Source organism: Pseudophryne corroboree, chromosome 4, assembly GCF_028390025.1.
Source record: "Pseudophryne corroboree isolate aPseCor3 chromosome 4, aPseCor3.hap2, whole genome shotgun sequence".
Classification (NCBI taxonomy): Eukaryota; Metazoa; Chordata; class Amphibia; order Anura; family Myobatrachidae; genus Pseudophryne; species Pseudophryne corroboree.
In genome coordinates, this window is record NC_086447.1 from 409,390,483 (window position 1) to 409,408,681 (window position 18,199).

The 18,199-nt window shown below is 49.9% G+C and overlaps 1 protein-coding gene across 1 annotated transcript in view; it reads right to left on the reverse strand.

The window, feature by feature from the left end:
• COL9A1 (collagen type IX alpha 1 chain) overlaps window positions 1–18,199 on the reverse strand; it is a 176,234-nt gene that overhangs the window by 142,169 nt on the left and 15,866 nt on the right. The gene's annotated exons all lie outside the window — the stretch shown is intronic.

Here is an 18,199-nt window from a genome sequence, read left to right on the forward strand (position 1 = left end):
CTATAAAATTATACGTAGCAGCCAGGGGCGGATCCAGAAAAAAATGACAGGGGGGGCACCTTGTACACGCCTTCGGTGTGCGGTCCCATGAGGTGAGCGTGGCCTCACAACAAGGGCATGACCAAGCAACAAGGGTCATGGCCTCAAAGGGAATGTCATATTCGTAAGACGGGAAGAGGGAGACACTTTGGAAAGGCAGAGGGTGACAGGAGAGAGAGGGTGATGTGTTTATAGTGACGCAGGGGAGAGGAAGAGGGTGAGGCAGAGGGTGAAGGAGACATAGTGGGAGACGGAGAGGCAGCGGGTGACAGAGAGAGGGTGACAGTGAGAGGCAGTGTGGGTAACACCAAGGAAAGGGTGACGAGGAAAAAGTGTGTGATGCCAGGGGGAGGTGGCAGTCGGTAACAAGGAGAGAGGGGTACAGGGAGAGGCAGTGAGTACCTAAGGTCTCTGTAGGAATAGGAGGGAGTAGTGAGACATTTGTAGTGAGGATTAGAGACAAAAGTATCGCTGGGGACACAGACAGAAGAAAACATGGAAGCTTAACACAATAACTGAGAGGAGAGGGAACGAGGAAGAGGGAGGGGGGGGGAGGGGGGGAGAGAGAGGGGGGGGGGAGAGAGAGAGGGGGGGGGGGGGGCAGGGGCTCCTGAACCCAGCAAACAGCCTGATATATCCTATCTAAGAATTAATAAAGCACAAGTGCATCCTGGCGCTGCAAGTGAGTGCCCAGTTAAATATATATATATATATATATATATATACACTAATAGAAAATTCAGCACTCACCATAGCAAGCTCACTTGTCATCACAACATCAATAAATAAACGATGGGGGTTTAGTTAGTGAATTGGCCACTAACTAAACCCCCATCGTTTATTTATTGATGTTGTGAGGACAAGTGAGCTTGCTATGGTGAGTGCTGAATTTTCTATTTGTATGTATTTGGGTAGGTGGCCATGGGCTGCATGCACCCCACCCTATGAGTGGTGAGTGCAGACACTGCACCCCGCTTCTGGAGTGGCGAGTGCTGTGGTTTTCTATATTTGTTTGTATGTATATATATATATATATATATATATACATACAAACAGTATGTGTGTATATATACATACACACACACACGCACACACACACACACATACAGTATGTGTGTGTGTGTATATATATATATATATATATATATATATATATAAATCTATTTAAATGGCTGCACCAGAGAAGATAGTCACTGCTGCCCACTTCCCTCTCTTGAAGCCCACTCACTGACCTTATGCCCATGAGGGATGCTGCCCCACCAAGTCCAGGTGCTGGCGAGTCGCCTGCATGATTCAGGTGCGGGCCGAGCCAAGCACCAGCGGCTGCCCGTCAGTCGCATGTCGCTTGTGGCTGGACCGTGGAGGAGGGGAGGAGAGAGAAGGGAAAAGCCTCCCCTCTCCTCCGAGACTTTCGGCTTTACTACAGCCGGCTGCAGTGTACTGTAATGAGTCACTGACTCATTAGTACTGCTGCCGCCGCCACTGGGCCCTTCATCACGGCAGGCACCAGAGAACTGCGCCGCCGCTTCTTTTTTCAAGGGAATGCTGTCATGAAGTGCCAGACATGACGTGCCCCCCCCCCCCCTAGCTTGTTGCTTGCCATGGGCAACTTCTCCACTGACTCACTTCTCCTCTGACTCTCTTCTGCACACTGGGGGTCGCAGCCATGCTATCGGGTCGGAACTGCGCATGCGCTGTGGTCGCATTGTGCAGGCGCATCGTTGACCGGCGATGGCTGTTGCCAGGCAGCGACACCGCTAGTGAAGAAAGCAGTCACGGCGGCGACCGCAAGAAGATTGACAGGAGGAAGGCGTTCCAGGGCGTCAACTGACCGTTTTCTGGGAATCGTGCGGTGAATGCAGGTGGGTCCAGGCGTTTGGAGGGCAGATGTCGGACATCAATTCTGGGACCAGCAACACTGGATTCATCGCACAGGGTGAGTAACTCACACCCTCGTCTTGTTCTGCACAAAACGTTTTTTTGCATAGCAGGGCTGCACTAGTGATCACAGCCTTGCTATGCAAAAAAACACTCCCCCATAGGCGGCGTCTAGTTGATCGCACGGGCTGCAAAAAGTTGCAGCGTGCGATCAACTCGGAATGACCCCCACTTTTCACTGCTTCACAGTGTTACAACTGGGCGGGTATGCGTGGGTACAGCGTACCCATAAGGATTTAGCCGTGGGTATGCCGTACCCACCGCCGCCGGACTGCCGCTCCCTCCCTCCGCTGCTGCTCACAACGCTGCTGCTGTGAGGGGAGTAGAGCGCAGCGTGCACCTCTCCTGTCCCTCAGTGTCTACCTTCAATTCGGCGCTGGCCCGTGAGCCTATCAGAGCTCGCGGACCGGCAGCCAAGGCTCGTGATTGTCTGCCGGGCCGCGAGCTTTGATTGGCTCACGGATCGGCGCCTAATAGAAGGTAGACACCCGCACCGCCACCGGAGACTGAGGGGCAGGAGAGGTGCATGCTGCGCTCTTCTCCCCTCACACACAGCAGCAGCGCGGTAAGCAGCAGGGGAAGGGGAGTGCACTGTGAGGACATGTGTACCTGGCACTGGAGGCATATCTGGCACTGCGGGGACATGCGTATCTGGCACTGGGGGCATTTCTGTATCTGGCACTGGGGGCATCTCTGTATCTGGCACTGGGGGCATATCTGGCACTGGGGAGGGGCATGTGTATCTGGCCCTGGGGGCATTTCTGTATCTGGCACTGGGGGGCATGTCTGGCACTGGGGGCATATCTGGCACTGTGGGGACATGTCTATCTGGCACTGGGGGCATTTCTGTATCTGGCACTGGGGGCATATTTGTATCTGGCACTGGGGGCATATCTGACACTGGGGGCATATCTGGCACTGTGGGAGCATTTGTGTATCTGGCACTGGGGGGCAATGTATATCTGACAAAGTGGGGCATTTGTGTATCTGGCACTGTGAGGCAATGTATATCTGACACTCTGTGGGCATTTGTGTATCTGGCACTGTGGGGCAATGTGTATATGGCACTGTGGGGCAATGTGTATCTGGCACTGTGAGGCAATGTATATCTGGCACTGTGAGGCAATGTGTATCTGGCATTCTGGGGACATTTGTGTATCTGGCACTGTGGAGCAATGTGTATCTGGCACTGTGGGGCAATGCATATCTGGCACTGTGGGGCAATGTATATCTGGCACTCTAAGGGCATTTGTGTATCTGGCACTGTAAGGCAATGTGTATCTGGCACTGTGGGGCAATGTATTTCTGGTACTGTGGGGCAATGTATATCTGGCACTGTGGGGCAATGTATATCTGGCACTGTGGGGCAATGTATATCTGGCACTCTAAGGGCATTTGTGTATCTGGCACTGTAAGGCAATGTGTATCTGGCATTGTGGGGCAATGTGTATCGGGCACTGTGGGGGCAATGTGTATCTGGCACTCTGGGGGCATTTGTGTATCTGGCACTCTGGGGGCATTTGTGTATCTGGCACTGTGGAGCAATGTTTATCTGGCACTGTGGGGCAATGTGTATCTGGCACTGTGGGGCAATGTATATCTACACTGTGGGGCAATGTATATCTGGCACTGTGGGGCAATGTATACCTCTGGAACTGTGGGGCAACGTGTATCTGGCACTATTGGGGTCATATGTGTATCTGTGTCCCCCCCCCCCCCCCCCAAATGTGTATCACGCCCCCATTTTAATTGGACACACCCATTTTTGGGGAGGGGTGCACTCACACAGTACCTATAAGACATTTTTTCTACTTGCACTACTGCTGCTTCATGAATACTCTAAGATAAAATGCTTAATGGTGACTAATCAACAGAATGAGTAGTGGGACAGGCCTTGCTGAGAATATTCTAGGTAGCTGGATGTCCCAAGATTGCTGATGGCAGCCTTGGTCAGATGTGGTCATCAATTAATTCAAAAACCTCTACTCAGTAGCTCAGTATTCGTAATAGTTTGTTAAAACAAAAAAAAAGGATATCTTTACTTAATATCGCCATCTTGTGGATATTTTGAATAATGTTAAATGACTGAACATGGTAAAATATAAAATATTCTTAACAGCTTTAGCTAAATGTAATTGTATAATGCAGTAGGTAATTCTGTATTTCAGAATATTTTTCATCTACATATTTATCTGTTGATGTGCAGTTATAACACATATTCTATATTTAAACAAATATTTGAACAAAATTCAGCTACAGTATATGAACTTTACTATTCTAGTAGTGTAAACAGATTTGATATATGTCTACTAAACCTGTACTAAGAACATACAAATATGGAAAATATTTCCTAATCCTAAATCTGATTTATCTCAGTACAGCGTCCTATACTCACCATCACATGCTTTCTCCCTTTCTGTGCAACTTTGCTACATACTGTAAAATGTCCCCAAGATACATATCTGAACACGTTGGACATTCAATATTCTTCACAAAAACCAGCTTGTGACAATGGGGGTCATTCCAACCCGTTCCCTCTCTGCGTTTTCATGCAGCAGAGCGAATGGGTCCCTGCTGCGCATGCGCTGTAGTGCGCCTGCGGGACGGGCGAAGGCCGTGGCAGGAGAGCAATCGCCTCTGCCTGATTGACAGGCAGAGGCGATCGATGGGCGGGAGGGGGCAAAATGGCGGCAATTAGTCGCCGTTTCGTAGGGGCGGTCCGGCCAACGCAGGCGTGGCCGGACCGAACGGGTGGCTGGCCGCAGCGGCTGCGTGACATCATACGCAGCCGTTGCGGGCCAGGGAGTGAGGAGAAGCTCCCGGCCAGCACGCTAAAGCTGCGCTGGCCGGGAGTTACTCCTGAAGTGCAAAGGCATCACCGCTGTGCGATGCCTTTGCACTTCTGCTGGGGAGGCCGGCACTGACATGCAGGACGGACTAGCCCTGTACTGGGCATCCCCCCGCATGTCAGGAAAGTTGATCGTAGCTGTGCAAAATTTTGCACAGCTACAATCAACTCAGAATGACCCCCATCGTCCCTACTAATTTCAGCTTCTGGCTTTTTTAAAATTTTGCAAAGAGGCCATTTAGAGGTACAAAAAACTGGTAAAACACATGAATAATGGCATAAAAGCAATAATGCCAGTACCATGGGAAGATCCTCATTAAATCCATGATTGGGGTAAAAGAATTAATCAAAATAAGTAAATTTCAGTTATGGATAGGTTTTCTGAAATCCCTCCCCCTCAATGCTGTAAACCAGGGATGGGGAACCTTCGGCCCTCCAGCTGTTGTTGAACTACACATACCAGCATGCTTTGCTACAGTTTTGCTATTTAGCCATGCAAAAACTGTTGCAAGGCATGCTGGGATGTGTAGGTCAACAACATTGTACTCCTCCTCATACAGTTGCTGTTTCTAGAATGATCATAATTTATTGAGGAGGTGAATGCCATGGGCTTTTTTTATGGTTAGGGTTAGAATTTGGGGGTTGTTTTTATAATAATTGCTTAGATTATGTTACTGTATTTTTGTGGTTATGGCTAGCTGAGCATTTCCAAATCCTAAAACCTATCCCTACTGACTTTATACAAAAGAGATGTGATTTGAAAATGACATTATTATTATTATTATTACATTTTATTTATAATGCGCCACACGTTTCGCAGTGCTGTACACAGGACATTACATGCAGCAGTGATGTGCGGTGAGGTGAGGCAGGTGAGGCAGAGCCTTTCTAGTCATAGTAATGTATACGCCAGAGCTTTGACTATATAAAGTATATGAAAAATAAAAATAAAAATATTAGAAATATCTTCTATCACTGACCTGGTTTGGGAGTGTTGTGGACTCGGGGCTTCTTCCGATGACCGGGAAGAGGAACCGCCACTGGGTCGCAGTAGGGATGGCCGGATGTAGGTCTTCCTCATGCAGGACTACGTCGGCAGGCGGGAGGCACAGAGGAGTTCTTGACGGTCTCCTGTAAGACAAGACTCGTAGAAATACTGAAGGCTGGGGTACTGAGATATTAGAGGTACCGTGATGTCGGAGGCTCCGCGGTATTGGGGTTCTGAGGTGCTGGAAGTACAGGGCGTGCTAGGAGGCCCCTGGAGGTACGGAGATGCTTGGAGGCACGAGGTGCTTGGAGGCACGGAGGTGCTTGGAGGCACGGAGGTGCTTGGAGGCACGGAGGTGCTTGGAGGCACGAGGTGCTTGGAGGCACGGAGGTGCTTGAAGGCACGAGGGTACTTGGAGGCACGGAGGTACTTGGAGGCACGGAGGTGCTTGGAGGCACGGAGGTGCTTGGAGGCACGAGGTGCTTGGAGGCACGGAGGTGCTTGGAGGCACGAGGTGCTTGGAGGCACGGAGGTGCTTGAAGGCACGAGGGTACTTGGAGGCACGGAGGTACTTGGAGGCACGGAGGTGCTTGGAGGCACGGAGGTGCTTGGAGGCACGGAGGTGCTTGGAGGCACGAGGTGCTTGGAGGCACGGGGTGCTTGGAGGCACGGAGGTGCTTGGAGGCACGGAGGTGCTTGGAGGCACGGAGGTGCTTGGAGGCACGGGATGCTTGGAGGCACGAGGTGCTTGGAGGCACGGGGTGCTTGGAGGCACAGGACGAGGGAGCTCTGGAATCACAGCTTCCGAAGGAGAAACGAAGATACTCAGGCACCGGATCTCTGCCTGGTATCCGCTTTTAAACTCCCCGCCCCAGCCTGATTGACGGAGCAGGCAGGTGACGTCAGACCTGCTCCGCCTGCTTGCCCTCACTTGCGATGGCGGCGTCCCTGCTTCCGGGAAGCCGCCGGGGAGCAGCGCCGACCCGCCACTGAATCCGGAGACCGCCAGGGGGAACGAGGCGCCGGGCAGACCAGACCACCCGTAGGGACAAGCGCGGCCGCCGCGGCCGCTGCAGGTTTGTAACAGTACCCCCTCCTCCAGGAGTGGCCCCTGGACACTTCCCGGGCTTAGTCGGATGTTTGGAGTGGAAGATCCGAATCAGACGAGGAGCCATTACTTCAGTAGCTCCAATCCAACTTCTTTCCTCAGGACCGTAACCCTTCCAGTCCACCAAGTACTGTAATTTTTTATGAAGATAACGGGAGTCAAGAATAGCTTTGATTTCAAACTCTGCTCCGGCTTCTGCCACTACTGACGTTGACCTAGGGAGTGCTGAGTGGAACCGATTCAGAACGAGGGGACGGAGTAGAGAAACATGAAAGGCGTTAGGTACTCGAAGATGGGCAGGCAAACCCAGTTTACAGACCACAGGATTTAAGACTTTTAGCACAGGGTAGGGCCCGATGAACCTTGGAGCGAATTTCATGGTAGGCACCTTCAGCCGGAGGTTCCGTGTGGACAGCCATACCCTGTCCCCAACTTTATATTGAGGTGCAGCTCGCCGTTTCTTATCTGCGAAGAACTTGTACCGAGCCGAAACCTGCTTAAGATTGGCATGAACCTTCCTCCAAATTTGTCCAAAGTGTCGTAGAGTGGATACTACAGCAGGAACCTCTACTAACGGAAGGCTTGGAAATTCCGGAACACGGGGATGGAACCCGTAATTGACGAAAAATGGTGATTCCCCAGTGGAAGAATGAAACAAATGGTTGTGGGCAAACTCCGCCCAAGGCAGCAACTCCACCCAATTGTCCTGTGAAGGAGAGAGGTACAGACGAAGAAAAGTCTCTAGATCCTGATTGACACGTTCCGTTTGTCCATTTGTTTGGGGATGATAAGCAGACGAAAACTTAAGTTTGATTTGCAGAGTCGAACAAAGGGCTTTCCAAAACCTGGCGGTGAACTGTACTCCTCGGTCAGAAACAATCTCTTGTGGCAACCCATGCAAACGAAAATGTTCTCGGATAAACAGTAGTGCCAGTTTCGGTGCTGTTGGAAGACCAGTCAAGGGCACAAAGTGTGCCATCTTCGAAAAACGGTCAACGATAACCCAAACGGTGTTGAAACCTTTGGAACAGGGCAGGTCAGTGACGAAGTCCATGGAAATGTGAGTCCAGGGTCTCACAGGGATAGGCAGAGGACGAAGTAACCCTGCAGGAGGCAAACGAGGAGATTTGTGTTGTGTACATTGGGGACAGGAATTAACGCAATCTTGTACATCCTTCCTCATGGTGTTCCACCAGTAAGATCTTTGCAGAAACTTGTACATCTTCTGAGCGCCGGGATGACCGGAAAACTTGGAGTTATGGACCCACAGTAGTATCCTTGAGCGGAATCTAGCTGGTACGGACATTCTTCCAGGAGGAGGAGCTGGAGTAGTTAAAGCAACAGAGACAGAAACTGGATTCAGAATTAAACCCCGCTCCGGAGGTTCATCCTCGTCAGAGGAAACTTGTGAACGAGAAAGTGCATCTGCTTTAATATTGAGACTCCCGGCCCGGTACTTGATAATGAACGAGAATCGGGAAAAGAAAAGTGCCCATCTTGCCTGGCGAGGATTCAAGCACTGTGCGGATTTGATGTACAGCAAATTCTTGTGATCTGTGTAGATAGTAAACACGTGTTTAGCCCCTTCCAGAAGATATCTCCATTCTTCCAAGGCAGACTTGATTGCCAAGAGTTCCTGGTCTCCAATAGTGTAGTTCCGTTCGGCCGGAGAGAACTTACGAGAATGGAAGCCACACGGATGTAGTTTCTTATCAGAGGAATACTGGGAGAGAACAGCCCCAACTCCGACTGAAGACGCATCAACTTCTAAGAAGAAGGGTTCATCGAAATCTGGTTGTTTGAGAACTGGAGCCGTCATGAAGGCTAATTTTAAACGAGAAAAAGCTAAAATGGCTTCCGGGGACCACAGACTAGGATTGGAACTCTTCCTCGTCAGGGCAGTAATGGGCGCAACAATGGTGGAGAAACCCTTAATGAATTTCCTGTAGTAGTTCGCAAAGCCCAGGAATCTTTGTATTGCTTTCAGGGAAAGAGGTTGAGTCCAGTCACGAATGGCAGATAACTTTTCCGGATCCATGCGAAGCTCCGTCCCCGAGATGACATAACCGAGGAACGGAATAGATGTTACTTCAAATGTACACTTGGAGAGCTTGGCGTAGAGATGATTCTCTCGTAAACGGTGTAGTACTTCTTTGACTTGTAACCTGTGTTCGACAAGATTCTTGGAAAAAATCAATATGTCGTCCAAATATACCACAACGCTCTGATACAGCATATCACGAAAGATTTCATTGACGAATCCCTGGAAAACCGCGGGAGCATTACTAAGACCAAATGGCATCACCAAGTATTCGTAATGCCCATCTCGGGTATTAAAGGCAGTCTTCCATTCATCCCCCTCTCGGATGCGTATAAGATTATAAGCTCCTCTCAAGTCGAGTTTGGAAAAAATGCGGGCCCCACGAACCCTATCAAATAACTCTGTGATTAGTGGCAAAGGGTACTTATTCTTAATAGTAATGTCATTTAGGCCGCGGTAGTCGATGCATGGTCTCAACCCTCCGTCTTTTTTCTTCACAAAAAAGAAGCCTGCACCAGCAGGGGAGGAAGAGGGGCGAATGAATCCTTTGAGCAGATTGGACTTAATATACTCCGACATGGCTTGGGTCTCAGGAAGAGACAGAGGATATGTGCGACCACGGGGTGGCGTCTTCCCTGGGACAAGGTCAATAGAGCAGTCCCAAGGCCTGTGAGGTGGTAATAGGTCCGCAGCTTGTTCCGAAAACACGTCCTTGTACCCTTGATATGCCTCCGGAATGTGCTCTTCATCCGTCTTGGAAGTGACACGGAGCGGACAGACAGGAGTAAGACAATTAGTGTGACAAAAGGAACTCCAGGACAGAATTTGTGACGACTTCCAGTCGATGTGGGGATTATGACTTTTTAGCCAAGGTATTCCAAGAACCAGATCATGGGACATTTCTGGGATTACCAAGAGTTCCAAATCTTCCTGATGTAGAGCCCCGACCTGCAGCTTAACTGGCCCCGTGCGCCACCTTATAAGACCTTTGGCAATTCTAGTCCCATTGATAGCCGTCAGTGAGATTGGCCGCTCGATAGGCCGTAACTTCAAACCCAAACTTTGGGCACAGATGGAAGAAACGAAGTTCCCCGCAGCTCCGGAGTCCAATAGGGCTTCACAAGACTTGGAGACTGAGTTGGAGACTAGAGTTACTGGAAGCAAACAGTCCGAAGTTGGAGAAGCTTTTGTCGCAACTCCCAGCTTGACTCCTCCGGAACAAGCTAGGACTGCCCGTTTCCCGGACGGACTTTACAAGATTTAAGAAAATGATCTGCGGCTCCACAGTAAAGGCAGAGTTTACCCTCACGACGACGCTGTCGTTCTTCTGGAGACAGTCGGGAGCGGTTAATTTGCATGGGCTCATCTGAGCTAGGTGAGGCCACCGGCCTAGGAGTAGGATTCCGGAGCCTGGGACGATCTGAATGGCTACGTTCTCTTCCACGCTCTTGCATCCGAAGATCCACCTTGACGCACAGAGAAATCAAATCTTCTAATGGATCCGGCAGATCTCTAGTAACCAGCTCATCTTTCAGCCGGTCGGAAAGACCGTTCCAGAAGGCAGCTCTCAGGGCGTCATTATTCCAGCGTAGTTCGGAAGCAATGGTCTGGAAATGAACCACATACTGGCCCACGGAACGGGCGCCTTGCCGAACATGGAGCAAATCGGAAGAAGCCGTGGTCATTCTGCCGGGTTCGTCGAAAATCCTTCGAAAGGACGAGATGAAGTTGGTATAGTTGGAAACCATGGGATCGGACCGTTCCCATAGTGGAGACACCCAATCCAGAGCAGAACCTTCCAATAAAGAAATGATATATGCTACCTTGGACCGGTCTGTAGGAAAGTTGTGTGCAAGTAGCTCGAAATGTACCTCGCATTGGTTCAAGAAACCGCGGCAATTTTTGGGATTCCCATTATAGCGGGACGGAGTAGGCAACTGAAGACGTGGAGTGATACCAGCCGATGGTTGAACATTACTGGCAACGACAACTGGTGCGACCACTGGAGCAGGAGCCGGAATTACTGAGGCCAGAGACGCCTGGATCTGATCCAGACGTCCGGACAACTGCTGGAGGTACTGCATCACCTGGCCTTGCGCCGCCTCCTGACTTTGTACTCGGGAAGCCAGGTTCTGGATGGCACTCGAGTCCGTGTTCCGAATCCCCGAGTCCATTGGGCCTGAGTATACTTACTATCACTGACCTGGTTTGGGAGTGTTGTGGACTCGGGGCTTCTTCCGATGACCGGGAAGAGGAACCGCCACTGGGTCGCAGTAGGGATGGCCGGATGTAGGTCTTCCTCATGCAGGACTACGTCGGCAGGCGGGAGGCACAGAGGAGTTCTTGACGGTCTCCTGTAAGACAAGACTCGTAGAAATACTGAAGGCTGGGGTACTGAGATATTAGAGGTACCGTGATGTCGGAGGCTCCGCGGTATTGGGGTTCTGAGGTGCTGGAAGTACAGGGCGTGCTAGGAGGCCCCTGGAGGTACGGAGATGCTTGGAGGCACGAGGTGCTTGGAGGCACGGAGGTGCTTGGAGGCACGGAGGTGCTTGGAGGCACGGAGGTGCTTGGAGGCACGAGGTGCTTGGAGGCACGGAGGTGCTTGAAGGCACGAGGGTACTTGGAGGCACGGAGGTACTTGGAGGCACGGAGGTGCTTGGAGGCACGGAGGTGCTTGGAGGCACGGAGGTGCTTGGAGGCACGAGGTGCTTGGAGGCACGGAGGTGCTTGGAGGCACGAGGTGCTTGGAGGCACGGAGGTGCTTGAAGGCACGAGGGTACTTGGAGGCACGGAGGTACTTGGAGGCACGGAGGTGCTTGGAGGCACGGAGGTGCTTGGAGGCACGGAGGTGCTTGGAGGCACGAGGTGCTTGGAGGCACGGGGTGCTTGGAGGCACGGAGGTGCTTGGAGGCACGGAGGTGCTTGGAGGCACGGAGGTGCTTGGAGGCACGGGATGCTTGGAGGCACGAGGTGCTTGGAGGCACGGGGTGCTTGGAGGCACAGGACGAGGGAGCTCTGGAATCACAGCTTCCGAAGGAGAAACGAAGATACTCAGGCACCGGATCTCTGCCTGGTATCCGCTTTTAAACTCCCCGCCCCAGCCTGATTGACGGAGCAGGCAGGTGACGTCAGACCTGCTCCGCCTGCTTGCCCTCACTTGCGATGGCGGCGTCCCTGCTTCCGGGAAGCCGCCGGGGAGCAGCGCCGACCCGCCACTGAATCCGGAGACCGCCAGGGGGAACGAGGCGCCGGGCAGACCAGACCACCCGTAGGGACAAGCGCGGCCGCCGCGGCCGCTGCAGGTTTGTAACATCTTCTTTGTATTATTCTAATAATTTTTATAGTCAAAACTCTGGAGTAAAAAGTCTATGACAGGTGAGGCAGTGCCTCTTCTGCCTCCTCTGCCTCCTCTGATCACACATCTCTGATCAATACTTACCACATTTCCAGCAGTATATTCTGCTGCATCTGTGTATAATGCCCACATGTACCCTTGGGCTCATGTATTGTAAATATTGTAAGTGTAAATCTGGCTCTTGTACTTGCCAGTGCCTCCGGAGCCATTTACCTCACCGCACGTCCCTGACATGCAGCTACGCTCTGAGGTTCAGCTGCTGTCTCCTGAGTGGTGGAAACGCCTCCCACATTCACAAGGTACTGTGGTTTGGACACACACCGAAGGTCTTTTATGTGTAACGTGCCCTTGTGATGTGAGTGTTTATTCACGCCCATTAGTCACATGAAGTGGGACGTGGTCTAACTAACAGTTGAAAACAGAGCCACTGTGACCAAAAAGTGACAGTTGGGAGTAGTAGTCATCTATGAGCTGGGGAGCCGGGATGGAGCTGTTGCACACCCCTGTCAGGGCCACTGCGAGAGTTCAGTATGATTTCCCAATGGACGGAATGCCGGCATCCCATCCATTAGAATCCCAACTGTTCCCTCTAAAGTACCCTAACCTTCCTCTGCCCCCTACTATAACCAGTGTCGGACTGGGACACGAAGGGCCCACCGGGGGAATGCAGTTATATGGGCCCATACTTAGGGGTGTGATCAGCTTACAAAGGGGGTGTGGCCAGCCTCCACAGAGGCTTGAAATACACAAAAGTTTATTGCAGTGTAATGCAACATATCTACCATGTATAATACAAGTGCACAGTCTGGAACCTGATCCCTAGAGGATGGAGTGGGCCCTCAGGCAGTGGGGCCTACCGGTGGTTTCCCTGGTACCCCTGTGGGCCAGTCCGACCCTGACCATAACCCTAACCCTCCCCTGTGGGTGCCTAAACCTATGCCTCTCCAGTGGTGCCTAACCCTAACCCTCCTGGGAGGTTCCTAACCCTAACCCTCCCTTCCCCGCTGCCTAATCCAAACTCTCCCCACTTGATGCCTAACCCTAACCTCCCCTTCTATGTGCCTAAACCTAATCCTTTCCTCCCCGTGTCCCTAACCTTCTCGGCTCTGCCCCCTAACCCTAAACCCCCTTCTCCTACCTAAACCTAACCCCCCCTCCCGCTGTCAGGACTATCGGGATCCTGGATGTAGGTATTGTGATGCCGGTATCCCGTGTGGCATTGGTATCTAGACGCCAGGATTGCATCCTCCTTCAGGATCCCGGCGTCGGTTTATCAACCGTCAGGATCCCATCCATCTGGAAGCCAATTGCTTCCCCACTGTGAACAACCGAAACCCAGGAGAGAGAGAGAAATAGAGCAATAACTGACCCTATAGGGAGAGAGAGAGAAGCACTCACAGGGATATGTTAAGAGCCATGAGGAAGATTGAGGGTAAGAATGCCCTTATCTAAAAAAAAACAACAACAGCAGCCATTAAGAGAGGAGGGGTCTCTGTAAAGCACATTATGGCTACAGAAGATTGTAAAAGGAACTTTGGTTCAGAAGTAAGGTTTAACAGCCATTCCAAGGAAAGCTGCAAGATGGTGTGTGAGCAGGGCCGGCCCGAGCTTAATTTTTTTGGTAAGCGAATTTAGAATTTAGCGCCCCTTGATGTGATCAAATTTTAAAAGAGGTGTGGTCTCACAAGGAAGGGGCGTGGCCACACAATAGTACCCCCAGGGGTCCAGGGAGATTGTCAGTGACAGGGAGAAAGTGCGTGACTGGGTGGCAGAGGTGATGGAGATAGTGGATGACTGAGGAGGCTGGGGTCACAGGGAGATAGTGGGTGCCATGTGCCCACAGTGCTACATATGCCCCCACAGTGCCACATATGCCCCCACAGTGCCAGATACAGATATGCCCACACAGTGCCACATATGACCCCACAGTGCCACATATGACCCCACAGTGCCAGATACAGATATGCCCCCACAGTGCCATGTGCCCACAGTGCCACATATGCTCCCACAGTGCCAGATATGACCCCACAATCCCAGATACAGATATGCCCCCATGGTGCCATGTGCCCACAGTGCCAGATATTCCCCCACAGTACCACATATGACCCCACAGTGCCAGATACAGATATGCCCCCACATTTCCATGTGCCCACAGTGCTAGATATGCCCCCACAGTGCTACATATGACCCCACAGTGCCAGATACAGATATGCCCCCACAGTGCCATGTGCCCACAGTGCCAGATATGCCCCCACAGTGCCACACATGACCCCACAGGGCCAGATACAGATATACCCCCACAGTGCCATGTGCCCACAGTGTCAGATATACCCCCACAGTGCCAGATATGACCCCACAGTGCCAGATACAGATATGCCCCCACAGTGCCAGATATGCCCGCACAGTGCCACACATGACCCCACAGTGCCAGATACAGATATGCCCCCACATTGCCATGTGCCCATAAAGCTAGATATGCCCCCACAGTGCCAGATATGACCCCACAGTCCCAGATATAGATATGCCCCCACAGTGCCATGTGCCCACAGTGCCAGATATGCCCCTACAGTGCCAGATACAGATATGCCCCCACAGTGCCATGTGTCCACAGTGCCAGATATGCCCCCACAGTGCCAGATACAGATATGACCCCACAGTGCCACATATGCCCCCACAGTGCTGCTCACCGCTGTGTAGAGAGCGCAGCGCGCGCTTCTCCTGCCTACCGCCCTGCCTCTCAGTCTGGTCTCTGGCGGTGACGGCAGCGTGTATATCTTAAATCAGGCGCCAGTCCGGTGGCTCTGATTGGCTAACGAACCGGCACCTGATTTGAGTTATTCACTCCGCCGTCACTGCCGGAGACCAGACTGAGGGGCAGCACAGCCGCAGGGCGGCAGTCAGGAGAGGCGCGCTGTGATCCAGGCTGCCGGCGCCTTCTTCACTGTGGCGCCTTACCCGTACGCGTACCCTGTGTAATGCGCGGGCCGGGCCTGTGTGTGAGTGTAAGTCTATGTGTTACAATATGAAGTGTCTGAATCATACAATTTCATGTAAAGAAGATGGGATGTACAGAGAGACAGACCTGGGGTGATGAGGCACCTATATATTGTCTGCTGAGGAGCAAAGAGAGGCAGAGGGCCTGATTCTGAGATGTGCGCAAGCTCAATGGTTTACATAACATCTCTATGGTTGGAGAAATGCACAGAACATGCACTGGGCATGGGCCATTTTAATGTATAGGCACACTGGGCACCTGCCCGGGGCCCCACGATTTAAGAAACGCCCTTGAGTAGGGACGGGTTGGTGTCTCCGGAGCTTCTTTGGAGGCAGGTAGGGAATGTTATCTAGCTACTATGATTGTGAATTACACACAATCAGAGTGTCCAGGCAACGGCTGTCAGCATGTTGATTGGTGGATGGCAGGAGCTATCATAGTGCTGACAACCATTCACTGTATGGAAGCATGTGGAGAGACAGCGTGAGACCACAGGAGTGGTAAGTTATGATTTTTATAATGTATTCCCATCGTGAATGGATGGGTAGGGGCCCCAGTGCATTGCTTTGCCTACACTGCTGTTAAGATGGCCCTGGGTTTCTTTCTGTGTCCCTAAGCCGTAGCATAATTGACTTATAGAATTCCCAAAATTGTGAGTGTATTGGCCCCGGTTTTGTGGGGCAAGGCCAATGTCTGTGTCTTCTGACCAGATTTACTGGCCTCGTTTATGGGCTGGGACTGCCATTCTGAGTAGCCTTAGGCTCACTCACATGGCTGGTGTTGTGTGCATTTGCTGCGTCCAAAGATGCAGCAGCGATGCAAATAGCATCCAAGTCTGAATCAGTCCCTGAGTGTGAAAGAACCCCTGTGAAGAGAAGTACTACCTGTGTAGGTTGGAAGGGCAGCTACAGGGATAGTAGAGAAACTGAACTGCTGAAGTTTAACTTGGTCTTTGTCCTTTGTATCCTCTTCCTGCTGTGACTTCTCTGGTGCTGTAAAGTGAGCTACCACTTTGCAAGATCACTTGCTGGCACCATGGTTCATGCAGAAGTGTAGGAGGACCTCATGACCGGCAGCCCTCACTGGAGCACCGATCACTGGTCCTGGCATGCAGGTATGATATATTTTTTTTTACTTTTTGTTTTCACAGTGATCAGCTTGTGTGTCCATCAGACAACCATAGCTGATAAACACTGGCCGGGTCCCTGCACAGCTTTCTTTGTCAGCGGGTAGAGAAAACTGTGCAGGAAGCAGCATATCGCAGTGAGCCCTGTCATTACACTAGCTATTATTATCACAGGGCTCACTGCAGTGTTTTTTTACCCTTTTTTTTTTTTTTTTTTTTTTTTTTAAGTAAATTTGACCAGATAGCATTTCCCATACTTATTAATAGGAAATGCGATCTGGTTACAAAAAAAATGAGAATGAAAGCGTTTGGAGCAATTTTTCATGAAAACTGCTCCAAAAGCTCTTTATTTTAGTATCATCTGAATTTATTAATGTGAAAAGGTTGTGAAAACACCCTTTTTCACATTGTTTTATAATAAATCTGCCCCTTTGTACATTAGCATTTGGTGTTAACATTCATATATGGGTCTGTGCACTGACAACTGTGATTTGTACATCTTTGTACTGCTTACTGTCTACCCCAATTAACAGCCATTACAGTACTAATTCGTTTGAAAGTGCTACTGAACATTACACAACACAAATGGGATCACTTAGGACCAATGGAATAAATTGCCTGTAATCAATGTTAGGTAGGGACCTATTTGCCTGCTGTAGTAGTAGCATATACTATAAATAAACCCATAAAATACAAGCAGTGATGACCCTTAAATGGAACCAGTAATGTAAATAATATGTTACAGTGGGTTGCAGAATAACGTGGTTTTAAAGAAACATTTCCTTTATTTGTGCCTGGTGTCATTCTACTGATGGCCTCAGGCTAACAAACTGTTAAAGTTTGACATTTTTGGTAATGTGGTTATTACATTGCTAGGCTATCTTCTTTATAGCTAAACAGTTAAACATATTCCCAGTTCTATTATATTGCCAGTTACTGATCTATCCTAAAACCATAAAATATGCCCTCAGTGAGGCCATAATCTAGCAGTTTTCATTTGCCTTGAGTTAATAGTCATGTGCAGTTTTTTTCTGATTACTCGGATCTTGCCCTAAAGGACTATCATAATATCAGCCTGAAATTGTGCCTTTGTAAAAGAATGATAAAGGTTTTAAATTACATTATCTAATGAGTCTAATTCATTTATTGGCCTTAATTTTATCCAAATCCTTTCACGCTGAAGAAAGTAACATGTGTATGAATACCATTTTTTATTATTATTATTATTATTATTATTATTATTATTATTATTATTGTTATTAGCAATATATGAGCCAAATCTTTGTATTTTGGTCTGTCTGCTCTATCACTGGAGATAGTGTTCTGCCTGTGCTTACTGAAGGAACAAAGAAGCAGGATTGGTCAGTTGTAGTTGGAATATCTTATAAAAAAATAAAACAAGACGCAATTAAAAAATATATAATTTTTAGTTTAACGTCTTCATAAAATGCCAAATACTATAAAATGATTAAATCTGTTATATATGGTTCGATAATACTGCGTCATTATACAAATTGTACATGCAAGTCGGCTACAGGTGTCTCCGCATTGCGTTCTCGGAAATAAATGTGGATCTGCACTTTCATTCAGATGTAAGAAACTGCTGGCTGCCTCTCCTTTATTTCGAAGATTGGAGCTCCATGGCATGACCTTATTTCACTCAGTCAATGTTTTAAGCAACCCCAAACCATTGGCATCTCATTTGCCAGATGATAGCACCAGTCCAGCATGCAGGGCATCACAAACAAGCTGGTAAAA